Source organism: Triticum urartu, chromosome 2A (assembly GCF_056163025.1).
Source record: "Triticum urartu cultivar PI428250 chromosome 2A, HENAU_Tu73, whole genome shotgun sequence".
NCBI classification, from domain to species: domain Eukaryota; kingdom Viridiplantae; phylum Streptophyta; class Magnoliopsida; order Poales; family Poaceae; genus Triticum; species Triticum urartu.
The window spans coordinates 146,926,076-146,952,916 of record NC_141874.1 but is presented as its reverse complement, the minus strand read 5'-3'; positions in this window follow the sequence as shown (position 1 = coordinate 146,952,916).

Genomic DNA, 26,841 nt, shown 5'->3' with positions numbered 1-26,841 from the left:
GTATTGGGAAATACTTTCCCTTTCATTAGTACTCTCTTCATATTCCATCTGTTTTCTTATCTTTAGATAGTTGGCAATATAAGGATTCTCAATGCAATTTACCACACAAAACATAAATTTCCTCTAGATCAAAATCAAGAAATCTCTCGGGATTTGGAAAACCCTTAGTTATATGTTTCATTTCTTCATAACCCAAAAGAAGACTAAGCTCTTTATGATGCTCAAGGGAAATCAAGTTATCACAATTTTTGGACACGATTTGATCATGAAACAATTTGCATTGGAGATTTAAATGACCATGTTCATTGCAAAGTTCACAAGGATGGCGAAAAAATTACATCTTTGAGCCCAATCATGTAGCCTCTCTTACAACTTTTTCATTCCTAAATATTTATGCTTCATACAGAATCTATCTTCCCTTTTTGGTGTGCAAATGCATTCCCAATTCACTCCACAAAAATTGACATGCTTATAAGAAACATTTTTTCATGACTTTTGCAATCATCATTAGCATTTTGGATATTCAAAGAATTTATACTAACAACATTGCAATCATGCTCATCATTCAAATATTTTGTGCCAAACATTTTATTGACTTAGTCTTCTAACAATTGAGCACAATTTTCCGAACCATCATTTTCAAGAAAGATATTATAAAGATGATCAATAATATGATGCAACCTCAATTCCATTTTTTATGTAGTTTTCTTTTATAAACCAAACTAGTGATAAACAAGAAACTAAAAGATTCAATTGCAAGATCTAATGATATACCTTCAAGCACTCACCTCCCCGGCAACGGCGCCAGAAAAGAGCTTGATGTCTACTACACAACTTGTTCTTGTAGACTCGTGTTGGGCCTCCAAGCACAGAGTTTTGTAGGACGGTAGCAAATTTCCCTCAAGTGGATGACCTAAGGTTTATCAATCCGTGGGAGGTGTAGGATGAAGATGGTCTCTCTCAAACAACCCTGCAACAAAATAATAAAAAGTCTCCTGTGTCCCCAGCACGCCCAATACAATGGCAAATTGTATAGGTGCACTAGTTCGACGAAGAAATGGTGATACAAGTGTAATATGGATGGTAGAAACATATTTTTATAATCTGAATAAATAAAAAAAGCAAGGTAGCAAATAGTAAACGGGCACAAAAACGGTGTTGTAATGCTTAAAAACAAGGCCTAGGGTCCGTACTTTCACTAGAGCAATCTCTCAACAGTGCTAACATAGTTGGATCATATGATTATCCCTCAAAGTGCAACGAAGAATCACTCCCGAGTTCCTATTAGTGGAGAACAAAAGATAGGAATTGTTTCTAGGGTACAAAACCACCTCAAAGCTATTCTTTCCGCTCGATTTATTCAAGAGTTCGTACTAAAATAACGCAAATCTATTTTTTCCGTTCGATCTATCCTAGAGTTCATACTAGAATAACACCAACGCATATTCATATTCATAATACTCAATCGACACAAAGAACTACAAAGAGACCCCAAAGTTTCTATCGGAGAAAAGATAATAAAAACGTGCATCAACCCCTATGCATAGATTACCCCAATATCACCGCGGGAATCCGCAAGTTGAGTGCCATAACGTATATCAAGTGAATCAATAAGATACCCCATTGTCACGTCAAGTATTCATACTGCAAGACATACATCATGTGTTCTCAAATCTGAACATTCAATCCGACAAGACAAAACTTCAAAGGGTAAAGATTCAATTCATCACAACAAGAGTATAGAGAGGAGAAACATCATATGATCCGACTATATTAACAAAGCCCATGATATTGATCACGAGAGAGAGAGAGAGAGATTAATCACATAGCTACTGGTACAAACCCTCAGCCCCGAGGGTGGACCACTCCCTCCTCACCGTGGTGGACGCCGGGATGATGAAGATGGCCATCGGAGATGATTCCCCCCTCCGGCAGGGTGCCGGAACGGGTCTAGATTGGTTTTTGTTGGGGAACATAGTAATTTCAAAAAAAATTCCTACGCACATGCAAGAACAGGGTGATGCATAGCAACAAGAGGGGAGAGTGTGTCCACGTACCCTCGTAGACCGAAAGTGGAAGCGTTAGCACAACGCGGTTGATGTAGTCATACGTCTTCACGATCTGACTGATCAAGCACCAAACGCACGGCACCTCCGAGTTCTGCACATGTTCAACTCGATGGCATCCCTCAAACTCCGATCCAGTCGAGCTTTGAGGGAGAGTTCCGTCAGCATGACGGCGTGGTGACGATGATGATGTTCTACCGACACAGGGCTTCGCCTAAGCACTGCTACGATATGACCGAGGTGGATTATGGTGGACGGGGGCACCGCACACGGCTAAGAGATCCAAGGGATCAATTGTTGTGTCTCTAGGGGTGCCTCCCTCCCCGTATATAAAGGAGTAGAGGAGGGGGAGGGGCCGGCCACCCTTGGCGCGCCCCATGAGGAGTCCTACTCCCATCGGGAGTAGGACTCCCCCCTTTCCATGTTGGAGTAGGAGAGGAGAGGGAAGGAGAAAAAGGAGAAATGAAGGGGGGCGCCCCCCTTCCTAGTCCAATTCGGACTTGGGAGGGGAGGGGTGCGCGGCTGCCCCTTGGCCGCCTCTCCTCTTCCACCAATTGGGCCCATGAGGCCCATTAACCTCCGGGGGGTTCCGGTAACCCCCCGGTACTCTGGTATATATCCGATAACCCCCGGAACCATTCTGGTGTCCGAATATAGTCGTCTAATATATCAATCTTAATGTATCGACCATTTCGAGACTCCTCGTCATGTCCGTGATCACATCCGGGACTCCAAACTACCTTCGGCACATCAAAACACATAAACTCATAATATAGACGTCATCAAACTTTAAGCGTGCGGACCCTACGGGTTCGAGAACTATGTAGACATGACCGAGATATGTCTCCGGTCAATAACCAATAGCGGAACCTGGATGCTCATATTGGCTCCTACATATTCTACGAAGATCTTTATCGGTCAAACCGCATAACAACATGCGTTGTTCCCTTTGTCATCGGTAGTTTACTTGCCCGAGATTCGATCGTCAGTATCTCAATACCTAGTTCAATCTCGTTACCGGCAAGTCACTTTACTCGTTCTGTAATACATCATCCCACAACTAACAAATTAGTTGCAATGCTTGCAAGGATTAAGTGATGTGTATTACCGAGTGGGCCCAGAGATGCCTCTCCGACAATTGGAGTGACAAATCCTAATCTCGAAATACGCCAACCCAACAAGTACCTTTGGAGACACCTGTAGAGTACCTTTATAATCACCCAGTTACGTTGTGACGTTTGGTAGCACACAAAGTGTTCCTCCGGTAAACGGGAGTTGCATAATCTCATAGTCACAGGAACATGTATAAGTCATGAAGAAAGCAATAGCAACAAACTAAATGATCAAGTGCTAAGCTAACGGAATGGGTCAAGTCAATCACATCATTCTCCTAATGAAGTGATCCCGTTAATCAAATGACAACTCATGTCTATGGCTAGGAAACATAACCATCTATGATTAATGAGCTAGTCTAGTAGAGGCATACTAGTGACACTTTGTTTGTGTATGTATTCACACATGTATCATGTTTCCGGTTAATACAATTCTAGCATGAATAATAAACATTTATCATGATATAAGGAAATAAATAATAACTTTATTATTGCCTCTAGGGCATATTTCCTTCAGTTTTCGGTGGCTACGGAGCCCGGTGGTGGCGGAACTTCTGATCTAGGTTAACCCCAAGGGGTTTCAGAATATTTGGGAATTTATAGTGCAAAGAAGGGGTACGAGAGGCCACCGAGGTGGGCACAACCCACCTGGGTGCACCAGGGGGGCCTGGCGCGCCCTGGTGGGTTGTGCCCCCCTCGGGGCACCCCCAGGTGCTGCTCTGGCCCATCGGGAGTCTTCTGGCCCCAAAAAAATCTAGAAAAAGTTTCGCGGTGTTTGGACTCTGCTTGATATTGATTTTCTGCGATGTAAAAAACAAGCAAAAAAATAGGAACTGGCACTGGGCACTGGGTCAATAGGTTAGTCCCAAAAAATGATATAAAGTTGCTATAAGATGATTGTAAAACATCCAAGAATGATAATATATTGGCATGAATACTTCATAAATTATAGATACGTTGGAGACGTATCAGCCGACCCAAGGGGGGGGGGCGCCAAAGCAGGGAGTCCTACTTCGACTCCCGGTCCAAGTAGGATTCGCCCCCCCTTTCCTATTCCAACTAGGAGAAGGAGGGAAGGAGGGAAGGAGGAAGAGGGGAGAAGGAAAGAGGGGGGCGCCCCTCCTAGTCCAATTCAGACCATCCCTTGAGGCCCTTCTCTCCTTTCCCCTAAAGCCCACTAAGGCCCACTACTTCCCCGGGGGGTTTTGGTAACCTCCCGGTACTCCAGAAAATACCTGAAACACTTCGAAACCATTCCGGTGTCCGAATATAACCTTCCAATATATCGATATTTACCTCTCGACCATTTCGAGACTCCTCGTCATGTCCGTGATCTCATTTGGGACTCCGAACAAACTTCGGTCCTCAAATCACATAACTCATAATACAAATCATCATCGAACGTTAAGCGTGCGGACCCTACGGGTTCGAGAACTATGTAGACATGACCGAGACATATATCCGTCCAATAACCAATAGCGGAACCTGGATGCTCATATTGGTTCCTACATATTCTACGAAGATCTTTATCGGTCAGACTGCATAACAACATACGTTGTTCCCTTTGTCATCGATATGTTACTTGCCCGAGATTCAATCGTCGGTATCATCATACCTAGTTCAATCTCATCACCGGCAAGTCTCTTTACTCGTTCCATAATGCATCATCCCGTAACTAATTCATTAGTCACATTGCTTGTAAGGCTCATAGTGATGTGCATTACCGAGAGGGCCCAGAGATACCTCTCCGATACACAGAGTGACAAATCCTAATCTCGATCTATGCCAACTCAACAAACACCATCGGAGACACCTGTAGAGCATCTTTATAATCACCCAGTTATGTTGTGATGTTTGATAGCACACAAGGTGTTCCTCGGTATTCGGGAGTTGCATAATCTCATAGTCAGAGGAGCATGTATAAGTCATGAAGAAAGTAATAGCAATAAAACTAAACGATCATTATGCTAAGCTAACGGATGGGTCTTTTCCATCACATCATTCCCTAATGATGTGATCCTGTTCATCAAATGACAACACATGTCTATGGTTAGGAAACTTAACCATCTTTGGTAACGAGCTAGTCAAGTAGAGGCATACTAGGGACACTCTGTTTGTCTATGTATTCACACACGTATCAAGTTTCCGGTTAAAACAATTTTAGCATGAATAATAAACATTTATCATGATATAAGGAAATATAAATAACAACTTTATTATTGCCTCTAGGGCATATTTCCTTCAGTCTCCCACTTGCACTAGAGTCAATAATCTAGATTACATAGTAATGATTCTAGATTTGCATTGGAAAACATCTCCTTTTAACTAAAGTTGACTCATCTCCAGTCCCATCTTTATCAAGATTTACATTGGAAAACAAAGATTCAATAGGAGTCACATCAATCACTTTAAGATCTTCATCATTATTTTCACGGAAACTAGAAGAACAAGCTTTTATAAACCAATCTTTCTTAGTACACATCTTAACGGTTCTTTCTTTGCACTCATCAATGGAAATTATCATGGCTTTTAGAGACTCATTGATATCATGCTTACGTGGAATAGATCTAAGTTTCAAAGAATCAACATCAAGAGAAGTACTTGATATGTCTCCAACGTATCTATAATTTTTGATTGCTCCATGCTATTATATTATCTATTTTGGATGTCAATGGGCCTTATTTTACACTTTTATATCATTTTTGGGACTAACCTACTAACCGGAGGCCCAACCCAAATTGTTGTTTTTTTTGCCTATTTTAGGGTTTCGAAGAAAAGGAATATCAAACGGAGTCCAAACGGAATGAAACCTTCGGGAACGTGATTTTCTCAACATAAGTGATACGAGAGACTTGGAGTGGCCGTCAAGAAACAAGGGAGGAAGGCACGAGGCAGGGGGCGGGCCTACCCCTTGGGCGCGCCCTCCACCCTCGTGGGCCCTCCGTTGCTCCACCGACGTTCTTCTTCCCCCTATATATATCCACGTACCCCCCAAACATCCAGGAGCACCAAGAAAACCTAATTCCACCGCCGAACCTTCTGTACCCGAGAGATCCCATCTTGGGGCCTTTTCCGGAGCTCCGCCGGAGGGGGCATTGATCACGGAGGGCCTCTACATCAACTCCATGGCCTCTCCGGTGATGTGTGAGTAGTTTATTTCAGACCTACGGGTCCATAGTTATTAGCTAGATGGCTTCTTCTCTCTCTTTGGATCTCAATACAAAGTTCTCATCGATCTTCTTGGAGATCTATTCGATGTAATCTTCTTTTGCGGTGTGTTTGTCGAGATCCGATGAATTGTGGGTTTATAATCCAGATTATCTATGAACAATATTTGATTCTCCTATGAATTCTTTTATGTATGATTGGTTTATCTTTTCAAGTCTCTTCGAATTATCAGTTTGGTTTGGCCTACTAGGTTGATCTTTCTTGCAATGGGAGAAGTGCTTAGCTTTGGGATCAATCTTGCAGTGCTCAATCCCAATGACAGAAAGGGAACCGGCACGTATTGTATTGTTTCCATCGAGGATAAAAAGATGGGTTTTATATCATATTGCATGAGTTTATCCCTCTACATCATGTCATCTTCCTTAAAGCATTACTCTGTTCTTATGAACTTAATACTCTAGATGCTTGCTGGATAGCGGTCGATGTGTGGAGTAATAGTAGTATATGCAGAATCATTTCGGTCTACTTGTCTCGGACGTGATGCCTATATACATGATCATACCTTGATATTCTCATAAGCATTCGCTTTTCTATCAATTGCTCGACAATAATTCATTTACCCGCCGTAATACTTATGCTCTTGAGAGAAGCCACTAGTGAAACCTATGGTCCCCGGGTCTATCTTCTATCATATTAATCTTCCAACACTTAGTTATTTCCTTTGCTGTTTATGTCACTTTGCATCTTTATTTCTCTTTATCATAAAAATACCAAAAATATTATCTTATCATATCTATCAGATCTCACTCTCGTAAGTGACCGTGAAGGGCTTGACAACCCCTTTATCGCGTTGGTTGCGAGGTTCTTATTTGTTTGTGTAGGTGTGTGGTACTTGAGCCTGATCTCCTACTGGATTGATACCTTGGTTCTCAAAAACTGAGGGAAATACTTACGCTACTTTGCTGCATCACCCTTTCCTCTTCAAGGGAAAACCAACGCAGTGCTCAAGAGATAAGAATAGATTATCTATGAACAATATTTGATTCTTCTCTGAAATCTTTTATGTATGATTGGTTTATCTTTGCAAGTCTCTTCGAATTATGAGTTTGGTTTGGCCTACTAGATTGATCTTTCTTGCAATGGGAGAAGTGCTTAGCTTTGGATTCAATCTTGCGTTGCTCGATCCCAGTGACAGAAAGGGAACCGACACGTATTGTATTGTTGCCATCGAGGATAAAAAGATGGGGTTTATATCATATTGCATGAGTTTATCCCTCTACATCATCTCGTCTTCCTTAAAGCATTACTCCGTTCTTATGAACTTAATACTCTAGATGCATGCTAGATAGCGGTCGACGTGTGGAGTAATAGTAGTAGATGCAGAATCGTTTCGATCTACTTGTCTCGGATGTGATGCCTATATACATGATCATACCTAGATATTCTCATAAGCACTCGCTTTTCTACCAATTGCTCGACAATAATTCGTTTACCCACCGTAATACTTATGCTCTTGAGAGAAGCCACTAGTGAAACCTATGGCCCCCGGGTCTATCTTCTATCATATTAATCTTCCAACACTTAGTTATTTCCTTTGCTGTTTATTTTACTTTGCATCTTTATTTCTCTTTATCGTAAAAATACCAAAAGTATTATCTTATCATATCTATCAGATCTCACTCTCGTAAGTGACCGTGAAGGGCTTGACAACCCCTTTATTGCGTTGGTCGCGAGGTTCTTATTTGTTTGTGTAGGTGTGTGGTACTTGAGCCTGATCTCCTACTGGATTGATACCTTGGTTCTAGAAAACTGAGGGAAATACTTACGCTACTTTGCTGCATCACCCTTTCCTCTTCAAGGGAAAACCAACGCAGTGCTCAAGAGGTAGCAAGAAGGATTTCTGGCGCCGTTGCCGGGGAGATTCGCGCCAAGTTAAGTCAAGCACAAGTCAAGACATACCAAGTACCCATCACAAACTCTTATCCCTCGCATTACATTATTTGCCATTTGCCTCTCGTTTTCCTCTCCCCCACTTCACCCTTGCTGTTTTATTTGCCTCTTTTGCTCGTTTCTTGTTTGCTTGTGTGTTTGATTGCTTGCTTATCACGATGACTGAGGGAGTCCTGGATTAGGGGGTCTCCGGATAGCCGAACTATCTCCATTGGCCGGACTGTTAGACTATGAAGATACAAGATTGAAGACTTCGTCTCGTATCCGGATGGGACTCTACTTGGCGTGGAAGGCAAGCTAGGCAATACGGATATGGATATCTCCTCCTTTGTAACCGACCTTGTGTAACCCTAACCCTCTCCGGTGTCTATATAAACCGAAGGGTTTTAGTCCGTAGGACAACAACCACAACATACAATCATACCATAGGCTAGCTTCTAGGGTTTAGCCTCCTCGATCTCGTGGTAGATCTACTCCTGTACTACTCATATCATCAATATTAATCAAGCAGGACGTAGGGTTTTACCTCCATCAAGAGGGCCCGAACCTAGGTAAAACATTGTGTCCCCTGCCTCCTGTTACCATCCGGCCTAGACGCACAGTTCGGGACCCCCTACCCGGGATCCGCTGGTTTTGACACCGACATTGGTGCTTTCATTGAGAGTTCCTCTGTGTCATCGCCGTTAGGCTTGATGGATCCTACTATCATCGACAGCGATGCGGTCCAGGGTGAGACTTTTCTCCCCGAACAGATCTTCGTATTCGGCGGCTTTGCACTACGGGCTAATTCGCTTGGCCATCTGGAGCAGATTGAAAGTTACGCCCCTGGCCATCAGGTCAGATTTGGAAGTTTGAACTACATGGCCGACATCCGCAGAGACTTGATCTTCGACGGATTCGAGCCACAGCCGGGCGCGCCGCACTGTCACGATGGGTATGACCTAGCTCTGCCGCCGAACAGTACCCCAGAGGCCGCGCCCGCATCAGCTCCAACCCTTAGCCCGGAGCCCACTGCGCCAATCGAGGTCGGGTGGTTAGACACCGCCTCAGGGGCTGCAGTCTCAACGGCGATCGAGCCAAACACCAACCTAACCCTCTGCGCAGCCCGTGACTCCAAAGTGCCGGACTCTTTTTCTGACTCCGAACCGCCCGCGCCCCTACCAATCAAATCCGATTGGGCGCCGATCATGGAATTCACCACCGCGGATATCTTTCAGCACTCTACCTTCGGCGACATTCTGAATTCACTAAGCTCTCTCTTTGTCAGGAGAGCCCTGGCCGGACTATGGCCAACAGGATTGGGATGCGGACGACGAACAAATTCGACGCCCACCCACCACCCACTTCGTAGCCACTGTCGATGATTTAACCGACATGCTCGACTTCGACTCCGAAGACATCGACGGTATGGACGACGATGTAGGAGACGAACATGAACCAGCGCCTATAGGGCACTGGAAAGCCACCTCGTCATATGACATATACATGGTGGATACACCCAAAGAAGGCAATGGCGACGAGATAGCGGAGGATGACCCCTCCAAGAAACAACCCAAGCGCCAACGTCAGCGGCGCCGCTCTAAGTCCCGCCAAAGCAAAAGTGGTGATACCGGCACAGGAGATAATAACACTCTGGATAGTGTCGAAGACAACAACAATCCCCTCCAGCATGATTTAGAGCAGGAGGATGGAGGAGCCAGCTCTCCTGAGAGAGCGGCAGACGGAGAGGAGGAGGATCACAATTACATGCCCCCTCCGAAGACGAGGCAAGCCTCGGCGACGATGAATTCGCCGTACCAGAGGATCCCGTCGAACAAGAGCGCTTCAAGCATCGGCTTATGGCCACGGCAAATAGCCTAAAGAAAAAGCAGCAGCAGCTTTAAGCTGATCAAGATCTGCTAGCTGACAGATGGACTGAAGTCCTCGCGGCCGAGGAATATAAACTCGAGCGCCCCTCCAAAAATTACCCAAAGTGCAGGTTACTACCCCGACTGGGGAAGAAGCATATGATACGGCTGATCGGCCACCTCGTGGCCGCGATAGAGAGGCATTCCAGCCAAAAGCTCAGCCTCCACCGTGACGCCATTCAAATAAAAAGGCATGGGGAGATACGCCAGACCTGCGAGACATATTGGAGGACAAAGCAAGGCATGCAAGATCGATCTACGGATCACGACGGTGCACCACTCTGCGAGACGACAAACGTCACGCTGGATACAGTAAAAGCAAATCCAGTCGAGCTGAACACAGCGGGCAAGACCCATTCGAGCTGCGTCGCGATATAGCCCAATACAGAGGCGCCGCACACCCCTTATGCTTCACAGACGAAGTAATGGAACATCAATTCCCAGAAGGTTTCAAACCTGTAAATATTGAATCATACGACGGCACAACAGATCCCGCAGTATGGATTGAGGATTTCCTCCTCCACATCCACATGGCCCGCGGTGATGACTTACACGCCATCAAATACCTCCCACTAAAGCTCAAAGGACCAGCGCGGCATTGGCTTAACAGCTTGCCAGCGGACTCCATTAGCTGTTGGGAAGATCTGGAAGCCGCATTCCTCGACAACTTTCAGGGCACTTATGTGCGACCACTAGACACCGATGACTTGAGCCACATAATTCAGCAGCCAGAAGAGTCGGCGAGGCAATTCTGGACTCGGTTCCTTACAAAGAAAAATCAAATTGTTGACTGTCCGGATGCGGAGGCCTTAGCGCTTTCAAACACAACATCCGAGACGAGTGGCTAGCCTAGCACCTTGGTCAGGAAAAGCCGAAATCTATGGCAGCTCTCACGACGCTCATGACCCGCTTTTGTGCGGGAGAAGATAGCTGGCTGGCTCGCAGTAATAACATATCAAAGAACCATGGTACCTCAGATACCAAGAATGGCAATAGCAGGTCACGTCGCAACAAACATAAGCGCCGCATTAACAGCGAAAATACTGAGGATACGGCAGTCAATGCCGGATTCAAAGGCTCTAAACCCGGTCAGCGGAAAAAGCCATTCAAACATAGTACGCCGGGTCCGTCCAGCTTGGACCGTATACTCGATCGCTCGAGTCAAATACATGGCACCCCAGACAAGCCAGCCAATCACACCAACAGGGATTGTTGGGTGTTCAAGCAAGCCAGCAAGTTAATTGCCGAAAACAAGGATAAGGGGCCACATAGCAATGACGAGGAGGAGCCCCGGCAGCCGCACACTGGAGGACAGAAGAGGTTTCCCCTGCAAGTGCAGACGGTGAACATGATATACGCAACCCACATCCCCAAGAGGGAGCGGAAGTGTGCGCTCAGGGACGTATATGCGTTGGAGCCAGTCGCCCCAAAGTTCAACCATTGGTCCTCCTGCCCGATCACCTTCGATCGCAGGGACCACCCCACTAGTATCCGTCATGGCGGATTCGCTGCACTGGTCCTAGACCCAATCATTGACGGATTTCACCTCACTCGAGTCCTTATGGATGGCGGCAGCAGCCTGAACCTACTTTATCAGGACACAGTGTGCAAAATGGGTATAGACCCCTCAAGGATCAAACCCACAAAAACGACCTTTAAGGGTGTCATTCCAGGTGTAGAGGCCCATTGCACAGGCTCAATTACACTGGAAGTGGTCTTCGGATCCCCGGATAACTTCTGAAGCAAAGAGTTAATCTTCGATATAGTCCCGTTCCGCAGTGGTTATCACGCGCTGCTCGGGCGAACCGCATTTGCCAGATTCAATGCGGTACCGCATTATGCATACCTCAAGCTCAAGATGCCAGGACCTCACGGAGTTATTACAGTCAATGGAAACACAAAGCGCTCTCTCCGAACAGAGGAGCACACCGCAGCCCTCGCAGCAAAAACGCAAAGCAGCCTCTCAAGGCAATCAACCAGTTCGGGGCTTCACAGCCCGGACACCTTCAAGCGCGCTCGGGGCAATCGGTGAATAGACCGCCTGGCGCGATCTGAGCTCGCGTAGCAATACGGCAGCCACCCCAATCCCAGCCCAGCGACGAAACTCATGCCGCGCGTACATAATTACGCATTAAAAATACCATGGGCACAGGTGGGGAGGGGGGCACAACTACGGCACGCCCCAAGACGCGGCCTAAACCGCACTAGGGGCTTCCCGTTTGGTTATTTTTCTTTTTCTTTCAGGACCTTAATCTCTGGAAACACTGTCCGGCAGCACTATTGCCGAACACATGATGCAACAACCAAGGAGGCAGACATCTACGTTATACCACGGAATTCCCAGGTTGATTACAGTAACGAGTGAAATATTCAATTTAATATCATTCCTCAGCTTGCCCTTGGAAGGGACATAGTCCTACTCTTTGCTTATCGCACTATCTGTATCACTCTGCTTTAACGCAATTTTTTAATAAACAATGCATGACATTACAACTATTATTGCATTCTTGTTATATCTATGTGTTCATTAATGACGCCTTGCAACCGTACACTATGGTACGGCCAATACACCAGGGGCTTACGTACCCCACAATGCGGTGTGAAAAGTCTGAACACTTTCACAGGTGCGGCACCCCGAACTTATAGCATTATATGCATCAACTCCGAATCATGTCTTTGGTCAAATGTTGGGTTTGCCCGGCTCCGATGTTTTGGTACCTTACGTTCCGCTCTATCGGCTAAGGTAGCGCTAGGAGAACTACTGCGATTGTGCCCCGGTTCTGCTGGGTTCAGCACCTCAGTAGAGAAAGCTAAAACTGACTGTCATGATAAGGCGAGAGACTGGTCGCTGTTCGGCGAGGTTTTCGAGTCCCTAAAGACTTATGCCGCTTAGAGCCAGGGGCCGGCCCTGTCCGGCTTAAAGGCGTGTATCGCGCCCCGAATTCGGCCTTCCGAATACCAGGGGCTTCACCGAAATTTAAAATTATAGAATTCTATGGCTAAGTCAGAGTGATAAAGTATTATTAGTCCGGTTGCCTTGTTCGCTGTGCTGAGCACCTCCCTCGAAGGACCCAAACATGGGAACAAGAGTGCTCAGGTTTATCCCGAACACCCCAGCACTCGTGGCATGGGGGCAGAAGCCGAGGACTAGCCATCTCTCAGATTGGATAAACAGCCAAACAGAAGGTAATATTTTAAATTCAAACAAGCATTGCATAGCGCATGTGAAACAAGTTTTCATAAATACAGGATAAAACGAGCAAGTCTCACTCAAATATTACATCTTTTGAACGCTCATCTGCGATAAGACGGGCACCCGGCAGAACACCCGGGGTGGCGGTGCTCCTTGCCCTCCGGCGGCCCCTCCTTGATCAGCTTCACGGCGTCTAGCTTGACCCACTGCAATTTCACACGGGCGAAAGCCCGGCGTGCACCTTCAATGCAGACAGATCGCTTGACGACCTCCAGCCGTGGGCAGGCATCCACAAGCCGCCCCACCAAGTCGAAGAAGCTGTTCGGAAGGGCGTCGCCAGGCCATAGCCGGACTATAAAGCTCTTCATGGCCTGATCGGCCGCCTTATGTAGCTTGACCATCTGCTTCAGTTGGTCGCTCATTGGCACCGGATGTCCGGCCTTAGCATACTGAGACCAGAACAGCTTCTCCGTCGAGCTTCCGTCCTCGGCCTGGTAAAATTGTGCGGCATCGGACACATTGCGGGGAAAATCTGCGAATGCTCCTAAAGAGCTCCGGATCCAGGTAAGAAATCGGTAATTTACTTTTACATCCTTGCTTTGCATATAGAAATCCTTACCCGCCGCTATCTTCTTCATTGCGTCGATCTCTTGGAGGGCCTTTTGGGCTTCGGCCTTGGCACTTTTTACACTCTCGAGGGCCGCGGCAAGCTCAGACTCCCACGTCTTTGAGTCAAGCTCCAACGCCTCGTGCTTCGCCATGAGAGCCTGGAGCTCTTGCTACACCTCGCCCACCCGAGCCTCGTGCTTCTCTCGCTCGGTGCGCTCCTTGGCCGCTTTATCTTCGGCCTTGGTCAGCGCTTGCTTCAGGGTCGCCACCTCGGTCGTGGCCCCTGGCAAATATACGATGATCCTATCATTTTGCAATTGCGTCTTCTTTTATATATACATATCTATAGACAGGGTATTACTTACCCTTGTTCTCCTCGAGCTTCCTCTTGGCGAGGCCGAGCTCTTTCCTGGACCCCTCGAGGTCCTGCTTTAGTACGGCGACCTCCGCAGTCAGTGCGGCGGACGCCAGCAGCGAAGCCTGCATATGCATATTAACATACTTATATTAGACTCCTGCGATATTATTTCATCCTCTGTTCGGCTTTTCTTTGTGAACACCGAACAAAGCATCAGGGGCTACTGTCTATGCGGTAATATTCCTACTACATTTTAAAACACTTACCTCGAAGCCTGTTAGAAGGCTGGCACACCGCACTCATGATAGTGCGGTGCTCCTCGTCGATGGAAGCGCTGCGAAGCGCTTCCAGCAGATTGTCCGACGCCTCTGGATGGACAGAGGTCACCGGCACAGGCGTCTTGCCCCTCTTAGAAGGAGGTCGCCCGCCCGAGCCTGGAACCGCTAGAGGTTCCGGCGCGGTGTTCGGCTGAGAGCCGAACTCTGAGCTCTTAGGGGCTCTGTCCCCTCGGCTCCCGGAGTCCGGAAGGTCGCCTTGAGGCGCCTCCGGGACTGTCTCCCCTCGATCTGGTGCCTCTTGAGACAACACCTTGTCATCGTCGGCAGGATGAGGGGAGGTGGCGGTCGGGACTAGATCGCTGTCCATGTCCGACGAGCCCAGGGAGCCATCCGATGATACCTCGATATTGGCTCGTGGCGGCCTGCATAATTATGTTCGGTGTTAGGGAAAACAGTGTGACAAAGGAATCCTATGAGTTACTCTGGTATCTGAATACTTACGATCTCCCCGGGGGCTTAGCCCTGGGCAACCACTCGTCTTCGCCTTCGTCGGCGGCGGTGGAACTGCCCGGAAGGAGAGTCCTTCCCTTCTTGGACCCTTCGGCCTCCCTAGTTGGGGCGGCCTTCCTTTTCTTGTCTCCCCCGCCTGGACGGGGAGCATCTTCTTCTTCCTCCTCATCTTCGGGGGAGGAGTGTGCCGTAGAGTTATCGTATGATGAGTCCGATAACACCTGGCGCCGGGAACTCTTTCGGGTTCCCTTGGCCTTCTTGGTCTTCTCCGGCACCTTGTAAGGAGCCGGAGTCAGCATCTCCGTCAGGAGAGCGCCCGCAGTATCTTTGGGCAAAGGGGCCGGACAGTCGATCTGCCCCGACATCTCCACCCAGTCCTGTCAAAGGCATGGAGATTAGACCCCGCACATAATTAAGCTGGGGAAAATAAATGTCTTACGGGACGTATTGAACTCACCGAATGCGCTAGGCGCTTTGCGCTTAGTCCGCAGTCCTCGACGAGAGAAGGAGGGAGCTCGGCGCCCTTGAACAGCACCTTCCAGACGTCCTTGTGCGTCATATCAAAGAGCTCGCTCAGAGCCTGGTGCCATGCCGGGTCGAACTCCCACAAGGTAAAATCCCGTTGTTGACACAGGAGGATCCGGCAGATGAGCATAACTTGGACTATGTTGACAACCTTGAGCTTCTTGCTCGCCATACTCCGAATACATTTCTGGAGTCCATCCAGCTCCACCAATGAACCCCACGACAAACCCTTCTCTTTCCAAGAGGTGAGCCGTGTAGGGAATCCGGATCGAAAGTCGGGGGCTGCCACCCATTTGGTGTCACGCGGCTCGGTGATGTAGAAATACGCCGATTGCCATCCCTTTATTGTCTCCACGAAGGAGCCTTCGAGCCATATGACATTGGGCATCTTGCCCACCATGGCTCCACCGCATTCTGCTTGTTGGCCTCGTACCACCTTCGGCTTGATATTGAAGGTCGTTAACCACAGGCTGAAGTGGGGCCGGATGCGTAGGAAAGCCTCACACACGACGATGAACGCCGAAATGTTGAGGATGAAGTTCGGGGCCAGATCATTAAAGTCCAGCCCGTAGTAGAACATGAGAGCACGGACGAATGGATGGAGGGGAAACCCTAGTCCGCGAGGAAGTGGTGGAGGAAAACTACCCTCTCGTGAGGTTCCGGGGTAGGGACGATCTGCCTCGCAGCGGGCAGCCGATGCGCGATGTTCGCGGCTAAGTATCCGGCTCCGCGCAGCTTCTTGATGTCTCCCTCCGTGACGGAGGATACCATCCACCTGCCTCCCGCTCCGGACATGGTTGGAGAAGGTTGAGGTGGGAAGTGTGGACTTGGGCGCTAGAGCTCGAGTGTGCGAAAACGGATGAGCAAGGGAGGAAGAAGGCGTGGATAGAAAGGTGAATCCTTGTCCCTTTATATGGGCGGACGAAACTAAGCGTCCCCACTTGCCTGATAAAACTCGCTTATCCCCCAAGCGCCGTAATTGGTGGCGCGGTTGGGTTACCCATGCCCGTATTGATGAGAATCCCGTAATAAGGGGACACGATCTCTGCTTTGACAAGACGTGTCGAAAAACTTCCTCGCGTTATGTGCGGGGCTGGTTGAAGGAAACGGTTTGAATAATCACCGGGCCATGACATAACGTCATGCTGCCAAAACAAGCCAGCAAACTAGATCTGCGAAAATATTATTCTCTCTACGGTGGAATGTGGAACTTATTTTGCAGGGTCGGACACTATCCTAGTATTCAAATTCTTCTGTGATGTATTCGGGGAAGGAACCCGCCTTGCAATGCCGAAGACAATACTGCGCGCGGGACTCATCTTGATTGAAGGCTGGTTCAGGGACTACTGAGGGAGTCCTGGATTAGGGGGTCTCCGGATAGCCGGACTATCTCCATTGGCCGGACTGTTAGACTATGAAGATACAAGATTGAAGACTTCATCTCGTGTCTGGATGGGACTCTACTTGGCGTGGAAGGCAAGCTAGGCAATACGGATATGGATATCTCCTCCTTTGAAACCGACCTTGTGTAACCCTAACCTTCTCCGGTGTATATATAAACCGAAGGGTTTTAGTCCGTAGGACAACAACCACAACATAAAATCATACCATAGGCTAGCTTCTAGGGTTTAGCCTCCTCGATCTCGTGGTAGATCTACTCTTGTACTACTCATATCATCAATAGTAATCAATAGTGGTAGCTTCTAGGGTTTTACCTCCATCAAGAGGGCCCGAACCTGGGTAAAACATTGTGTCCCCTGCCTCCTATTAACATCCGGCCTAGAAGCACAGTTCGGGATCCCCTACCCGAGATCCACCGGTTTTGACACCGACAATGACTCTACCTAGATTTGGTGATCTTCACCCTAAAAGGTCAGAAGAGATTGAAAGGAACGTTAGGAGTTTTATGACTTTACAATTTGAGCACAATAATTTCTTTAGGAACGAGCTTAAGGAACAAAAAAGCTTTATGGGTTATATGAATAAAGAGCTCGATGATATGTCTAAAGAATTTTATGGTTTGAAATCTCACATTGCTCATCTTGAAATATTAATTGCTGAAGTCTCGGATAAGCAGGCCACCTTAGTTAATAAGATGGCCGCTAAGCCCGAAAATTTTCATGATAATAAATATGAAGATCTAAAATTTATTATGTGTCTCCTATTAAATCTTTGTTTTGCAATATGAATCTTGATAATGATGGGGCTGAAGATGAGCCACCTTTACCTAGAAGGCGTTCCAAAAATTCGGAGTCATTAGATCTTGATGCTAAAATTGTTAAAAGTGGGATTGAAGAGGTCAAAACTTTAAATATCAATGAACCCACTATCTTGTATTTCAAGGAATTAAATTATGATAATTTCTCTTTGATAGATTGTATTTCCTTTTTGCAATCCGTGCTAAATTCTCCTCATGCTTATAGTCAAAATAAAGCGTTTACTAAACATATCGTTGATGCTTTGATGCAATCTTATGAAGAAAACTAGAGTTGGAATCTTCTATCCCTAGAAAACTTTATGATGAGTGGGAACCTACAATAAAAATAAAAATTAAAGATCATGAGTGCTATCCTTTGTGTGATTTGGGTGCTAGTGTTTCCACGATTGCAAAAACTTTGTGTGATTTGCTAGGTTTCCGTGATTTTGATGATTGTTCTTTAAACTTGCACCTTGCGGGTTCCACTATTAAGAAACCTATGGGAAGAATTAATGATGTTCTTATTGTTGCAAATAGGAACTATGTGCCCGTAGATTTCATTGTTCTTGATATAGATTGCAATTCTTCATGTCCTATTATTCTTGGTAGACCTTTTCTTAGAACGATTGGTGCAATTATTGATATGAAGGAAGGGAATATTAGATTTCAATTTCCGTTAAGGAAAGGCATGGAACACTTCCCTAGAAAGAAAATTTAATTACCACATGAATCTATTATGAGAGCCACTTATGGATTGCCTACCAAAGATGGCAATAACTAGATCTATCTTCGCTTTTATGCCTAGCTAGGGGCGTTAAACGATAGCGCTTGTTGGGAGGCAACCCAATTTTATTTTTATTTATTGATTTTTGCTCCTGTTTAGTAATAAATAATTTATATAGCCTCTGTTTTGGTTGTGTTTTTTTGTGTTTAATTAGTGTTTGTGCCAAGTAGAACCGTCGGGAAGACTTCGGGAAAGTCTTTTTGATCTTGCTGTAGAAAACAGAAACTTTAGCGCTCACGAGAATTTCTGCCATTTTTATTTGGAAGGTTCTATTTAGTTAATTATTTTTGCATATTATTAACAGATAAATTCCTCACGTGCAGAAATTTATTTTAGAATTTTTGGGGTTCCAGAACTTGCGTTAGCTACAGATTACTACAGACTATTCTGTTTTTGACAGATTCTGTTTTTCTTGTGTTGTTTGCTTATTTTGATGAATCTATGGCTAGTAAAAGAGTTTATAAACCATAGATAAGTTGTAATACAGTAGGTTTAACACCAATATAAATAAATAATGAGTTCATTACAGTACCTTGAAGTGGTTTTTTGTTTTCTTTCGCTAATGGAGCTCACGAGATTTTCTATTTGAGTTTTGTGTTGTGAAGTTTTCAAGTTTTGGGTAAAGATTTGATGGATTATGGAACAAAGAGTGGCAAGAGACTAATCTTGGGGATGCCCATGGCACCCCAAGGTAAAATTCAAGAACACGAAAAAGCCTAAGCTTGGGGATGCCCCGGAAGGCATCCCCTCTTTTGTCTTCGTCTATCAGTAACTTTACTTGGAGCTATATTTTTATTCACCACATGATATGTGTTTTGCTTGGAGCGTCTTGTATGATTTGAGTCTTTGCTTTTTAGTTTACCAAAATCATCCTTGTTGTACACACCTTTTGAGAGAGACTCACATGATTTGAAATTTATTAGAATACTCTATGTGCTTCACTTATATCTTTTGAGCTATATAGTTTTTGCTCTAGTGCTTCACTTATATCTTTTAGAGCACGGTGGTGGATTTGTTTTATATAAACTATTGTTCTCTCATGCTTCACTTATATTATTTTGAGAGTCCTTTAGAACAACATGGAAATAATAAAAACTTTCATATAAGTGCATTCAATACTATTTGAAGTTTGATACTTGATAATTGTTTTGAGATATGGAGATGGTGATATTAGAGTCATCCTAGTTGAGTAGTTGTGAATTTGAGAAATACTTGTGTTGAAGTTTGTGATTCCTGTAGCATGCACGTATGGTGAACCGTTATGTGATGAAGTCGGAGCATGATTTATTTATTGATTGTCTTCCTTATGAGTGGCGGTCGGGGACGAGCGATGGTCTTTTCCTACCAATCTATCCCCCTAGGAGCATGCACGTAATACTTTGCTTCGATAACTAATAGATTTTTTGCAATAAGTATGTGAGTTCTTTATGACTAATGTTGAGTCCATGGATTATACGCACTCTCACCCTTCCACCATTGCTAGCCTCTCTAGTATCGCGCAACTTTCACCGGTACCATAAACCCACCATATACCTTCCTCAAAACAGCCACCATACCTACCTATTATGGCATTTCCATAGCCATTCCGAGATATATTGCCATGCAACTTTCCACCGTTCCGTTATTATGACACGCTTCATCATTGTCATATTGCTAGCATGATCATGTAGTTGGCATCGTATTTGTGGCAAAGCCACCGTTCATAATTCTTTCATACATGTCACTCATGCATCATTCCACATCCCGGTACACCGCCAGAGGCATTCACAGAGTCATATTTTGTTCTAAGTATTGAGTTGTAATTCTTGAGTTGTAAGTAAATAAAGTGTGATGATCATCATTATTAGAGCATTGTCCCAAGTGAGGAAAGGATGATGGAGAGTATGATTCCCCCACAAGTCGGGATGAGACTCCGGATGAAAAAAAGAGGCCAAAAAAAGAAGGCCCAAATAAAAAAAGAGAGAAAAAGAGAGAAGCGACAATGCTACTATCCTTTTTCCACACTTATGCTTCAAAGTAGCACCATGTTCTTCATATAGAGAGTCTCCTATGATATCACTTTCATATAGTAGTGGGAATTTTTCATTATAGAACTTGGCTGGTATATTCCAATGATGGGATTCCTCAAAATGCCCTAGGTCTTCGTGAGCAAGCAAGTTGGATGCACACCCACTTAGTTTCTTTTGTTGAGCTTTCATGTACTTATAGCTCTAGTGCATCCATTGCATGGCAATCCCTACTCACTCACATTGATATCTATTGATGGGCATCTCCATAGCCCGTTGATACGCCTAGTTGATGTGAGACTATCTTCTCATTTTTGTCTTCTCCACAACCACCATTCTATTCCACCATAGTGCATATCCATGACTCACGCTCATATATTGCGTGAAGATTGAAAAAGTTTGAGAACATCAGAAGTATGAAACAATTGCTTGGCTTGACATCAGGGTTCTGCATGATTTAAATATTTTTGTGTGGTGAAGATAGAGCATAGCCAGACTATATGATTTTGTAGGGATAACTTTCTTTGGCCATGTTATTCTGAGAAGACATGATTGCTTAGTTAGTATACTTGAAGTATTATTATTTTTATGTCAATATTAAAATTTTATCTTGAATCTTTCGGATCTGAACATTCATGCCCCAATAAAGAAAAATTACATTGAGAAATATGTTAGAAAGCATTCCACATCAAAAATTCTTATTTTATCATTTACCTACTCAAGGAAGAGCAGGAATTAAGCTTGGGGATGCTTGATACGTCTCCAACGTATCTATAATTTTTGATTGCTCCATGCTATTATATTATCTATTTTGGATGTCAATGGGCTTTATTTTACACTTTTATATCATTTTTGGGACTAACCTACTAACCGGAGGCCCAGCCCAAATTGCTGTTTTTTTGCCTATTTTAGGGTTTCGAAGAAAAGGAATATCAAACGGAGTCCAAACGGAATGAAACCTTCGGCAACGTGATTTTCTCAACAAACATGATCCAAGAGACTTGGAGTGGCCGTCGAGAAACAAGGGAGGAAGGCACGAGGCAAGGGGGTGGGCCTACCCCCCTGGGCGCGCCCTCCACCCTCGTGGGCCCTCCGTTGCTCCACCGATGTACTTCTTCCTCCTATATATATCCACGTACCCCCCAAAACATCCAGGAGCACCACGAAAACCTAATTCCACCGCCGCAACCTTCTGTACCAGAGAGATCCCATCTTGGGGCCTTTTCCGGAGCTCCGCCGGAGGGGGCATTGATCACGGAGGGCCTCTACATCAACTCCATGGCCTCTCTGGTGATGTGTGAGTAGTTTATTTCAGACCTACGGGTCCATAGTTATTAGCTAGATGGATTCTTCTCTCTCTTTGGATCTCAACACAAAGTTCTCCTAGATCTTCTTGGAGATCTATTCGATGTAATCTTCTTTTGCGGTGTGTTTGTCGAGATCCGGTGAATTGTGGGTTTATGATCCAGATTATCTATGAACAATATTTGATTCTTCTCTGACTTCTTTTATGTATGATTGGTTTATCTTTGCAAGTCTCTTTGAATTATCAGTTTGGTTTGGCCTACTAGATTGATCTTTCTTGCGATGGGAGAAGTGCTTAGCTTTGGGTTCAATCTTGCGGTGCTCGATCCCAGTGATAGAAAGGGAACCGACACGTATTGTATTGTTGCCATCAAGGATAAAAAGATGGGGTTTATATCATATTGCATGAGTTTATCCCTCTACATCATGTCATCTTCCTTAAAGCATTGCGTTGTTCTTATGAACTTAATAGTCTAGATGCATGCTGGATAGCGGTCGATGTGTGGAGTAATAGTAGTAGATGTAGAATCGTTTCGGTCTACTTGTCTCGGTCGTGATGCCTATATACATGATCATACCTAGATATTCTCATAAGCATTCTCTTTTCTATCAATTGCTCGACAATAATTCGTTTACCCACCGTAATACTTATGCTCTTGAGAGAAGCCACTAGTGAAACCTATGGCCCCCGGGTCTATCTTCTATCATATTAATCTTCCAACACTCAGTTATTTCCTTTGCTGTTTATTTTACTTTGCATCTTTATTTCTCTTTATCATAAAAATACCAAAAAATATTATCTTATCATATCTATCAGATCTCACTCTCGTAAGTGACCATGAAGGGCTTGACAACCCCTTTATCGCGTTGGTTCCGAGGTTCTTATTTGTTTTTGTAGGTGTGTGGTACTTGAGCCTGATCTCCTACTGGATTGATACCTTTGTTCTCAAAAACTGAGGGAAATACTTACGCTACTTTGCTGCATCACCCTTTCCTCTTCAAGGGAAAACCAACGCAGTGCTCAAGAGGTAGCAAGAAGGATTTCTGGCGCCGTTGCCGGGGAGATTCGCGCCAAGTTAAGTCAAGCACAAGTCAAGACATACCAAGTACCCATCACAAACTCTTATCCCTCGCATTACATTATTTGCCATTTGCCTCTCGTTTTCCTCTCCCCCCACTTCACCCTTGCCATTTTATTCACCTCTTTTGCCCATTTCTTGTATTCTTGTGTGCTTGATTGCTTGCTTATCACGATGACTCTACCTAGATTTGGGGATCTTCACCTTAAAAGGTTAGAAGAGATCGAACGGAACGTTAGGAGTTTTATGACTTTACAATTTGAGCATAATAATTTCTTTAGGAACGAGCTTAAGGAACAAAAAATATTTATGGGTTATATGAATAAAGAGCTCGATGATATGTCTAAAGAATTTTATGGTTTGAAATCTCAGATTACTCATCTCGAAATATTAATTGCTGATGTCTCGGCTAAGCAGGCCACCTTAGTTAATAAGATGGCCGCTAAGCCGAAATTTTTTCATGATAATAAATATGAAGTTCTAAAATTTATTGATGTGTCTCCTATTAAATCTTTGTTTTGCAATATGAATCTTGATAATGATGGGGCTGAAGATGAGCCACCTTTACCTAGAAGGCGTTCCAAAAATTCGGAGTCATTAGATCTTGATGCTAAAATTGTTAAAAGTGGGATTGAAGAGGTCAAAACTTTAAATATAAATGAACCCACTATCTTGGATTTCAAGGAATTTAATTATGATAATTTCTCTTTGATAGATTGTATTTCCTTGTTGCAATCCGTGCTAAATTCTCCTCATGCTTATAGTCAAAATAAAGCTTTTACTAAACATATGGTTGATGCTTTGATGCAATCTTATGAAGAAAACTTGAGTTGGAATCTTCTATCCCTAGAAAACTTTATGATGAGTGGGAACCTACAATAAAAATAAAAATTAATGATCATGAGTGCTATGCTTTGTGTGTTTTGTGTGCTAGTGTTTCCACGATCCCAAAAACTTTGTGTGATTTGCTAGGTTTCCGTGATTTTGATGATTGTTCTTTAAACTTGTACCTTGCGGATTACACTATTAAGAAACCTATGTGAAGAATTAATGATGTTATTATTGTTGCAAATAGGAACTATGTGCCCGTAGATTTTATTTTTCTTGATATAGATTGCAATTCTTCATGTCCTATTATTCTTGGTAGACCTTTCCTTAGAACGATTGGTGCAATTATTGATATGAAGGAAGGTAATATTAGATTCCAATTTCCGTTAAGGAAAGGCATGCAACACTTCCCTAGAAATAAAATTAAATTACCATATGAATCTATTATGAGAGCCACTTCTGGATTGCCTACCAAAGATGGCAATACCTAGATCTATCTTCGCTTTTATGCCTAGCTAGGGGCGTTAAACGATAGCGCTTGTTGGGAGGCAACCCAATTTTATTTTTATTTCTTGCTTTTTTCTACTGTTTAGTAATAAATAATTTATCTAGCCTTTGTTTTGGTTGTGTTTTTTTGTGTTTAATTAGTGTTTGTGCCAAGTAGAACCGTTGGGAAGACTTGGGCAAAGTCTTTTTGATCTTGCTGTAGAAAACAGAAACTTTAGCACTCACGAGAATTGCTGCCATTTTTAATTTGAAGGTTATATTTAGTTAATTATTTTTGCAGATGATTAAGATATAAATTCCTCACGTTCAGAAATTTATTTTATAATTTTTGGGGTTCCAGAACTTGCGCTAGCTACATATTACTACAGACTGTTCTGTTTTTGACAGATTCTGTTTTTCTTGTGTTGTTTGCTTATTTTGATGAATCTATGGCTAGTAAAAGAGTTTATAAACCATAGAGAAGTTGTAATACAGTAGGTTTAACACCAATATAAATAAATAATGATTTCATTATATTAACTTGAAGTGGTGTTTTGTTTTCTTTTGCTAACGGAGCTCACGAGATTTTCTATTTGAGTTTTGTGTTGTGAAGTTTTCATGTTTTGGGTAAAGATTTGATGGATTATGGAACAAATTGTGGCAATAGACTAAGCTTGGGGATGCCCATGGCACCCAAGGTAAAATTCAAGGACACCACAAAGCCTAAGCTTGGGGATGCCCCGGAAGGCATCCCCTCTTTCGTCTTCGTCTATCGGTAACTTTACTTGGAGCTATATTATTATTCACCACATGATATGTGTTTTGCTTGGAGCGTCTTGTATGATTTGAGTCTTTTCTTTTTAGTTTACCATAATCATCCTTGTTGTACACACCTTTTGAGAGAGACTCACATGATTTGAAATTTATTAGAATACTCTATGTGCTTCACTTATATCTTTTGAGCTATATAGTTTTTGCTCTAGTGCTTCACTTATATATTTTAGAGCACGGTGGTGTACTTGATTTATAGAAACTATTGTTCTCTCATGATTCACTTATATTATTTTGATAGTCCTTTAGAACAACATGGCAATAATAAAACTTTCATATAAGTGCATTGAATGCTATGAGAAGTTTGATACTTGATAATTGTTTTGACATATGGAGATGGTGATATTAGAGTCATGCTAGTTGAGTAGTTGTGAATTTGAGAAATACTTGTGTTGAAGTTTGTGATTCCTGTAGCATGCACGTATGGTGAACCGTTATGTGATGAAGTCGGAGCATGATTTATTTATTGATTGTCTTCCTTATGAGTGGCGGTCGGGGACGAGCGATGGTCTTTTCCTACCAATCTATCCCCCTAGGAGCATGCGCGTAATAATTTTCTTCGATAATTAATTGATTTTTGCAATAAGTATGTGTGACGCACGGATAGTTACGCTACAGTAATTCTCTGCTAATGATGCCACGTCACTTGAATTACTATCGCTAATCTCGTGTTAGTTCGAAATCGATTCAAATTCAAATTCAATTAAAGGCAGATAATAAAAGTTTTCAAACAATGAAACCAAAATGTTCGGATGGTGTCAAATAAATCATAAGCAATTATGGTGGAGAAACCACACTTTTTATAAATTATCCCAATGCACTAAAATAATTAAAACAACAGCTAAACCTATTATAAATGCCCTTTTGAAATTTATAAAAATGCGAACTAAATATTTTAAAAAAATACCAAAATATATTATGGAAGTGGGCTAATACCCCAGTCCAACCTCTACTTTGATCTGCCGTCAAGTATTACCCCCTGGTATCTCGAGGGTACCACGGGATACATAACTTCTTATGAGTTCTTCATCAACTAATATTCTTGCCGATTCCATTTTTCCAACGGGTTCTCAGTCGTTAGAACCCCTCAAGGACACCGACAACTGAATTGAGTCCGCACTACGATTCAACAACTCTTGGTAACCTTCATTACTTACGAGTCTGAACTCGATCACGTCATTCCGAGCCTACTCGGCTATATCATTATCGTGCCAAATTTTAACTGTGCTACCTGGTCCTTCTTTCCGGAGCACAATTTTAATGATGGGCTAAGCTTATGTCGATCTTCCTTGTCTTATCATTTCACCTCAAACAACAAACTTGATTTCAAGTTTGTGTCGTACCCATGGTTCCAATAACCTTTCGCTTCATCATTCATTTGACTTGATGTCATTGCCGACCGATTACATCTCCATGAAACCTCTCGACAGAAATTGTCATGATCATCATCAACATTTCGAGCTCCTCAAGGATATCAATTGAATTCCTGATGAGAAATACCATCCTTGCCCTCGATGATTTGTGTTATCATCGACCACTCGATTGCCTTCCGTTCAACACAAACTTGTTCGTGTTTTGTGTTATACCTTGAGATCCTTGCTATCCAGCATTTGTTCTCCCTTACCTTGGAGTATTGCCATCTTTTATGT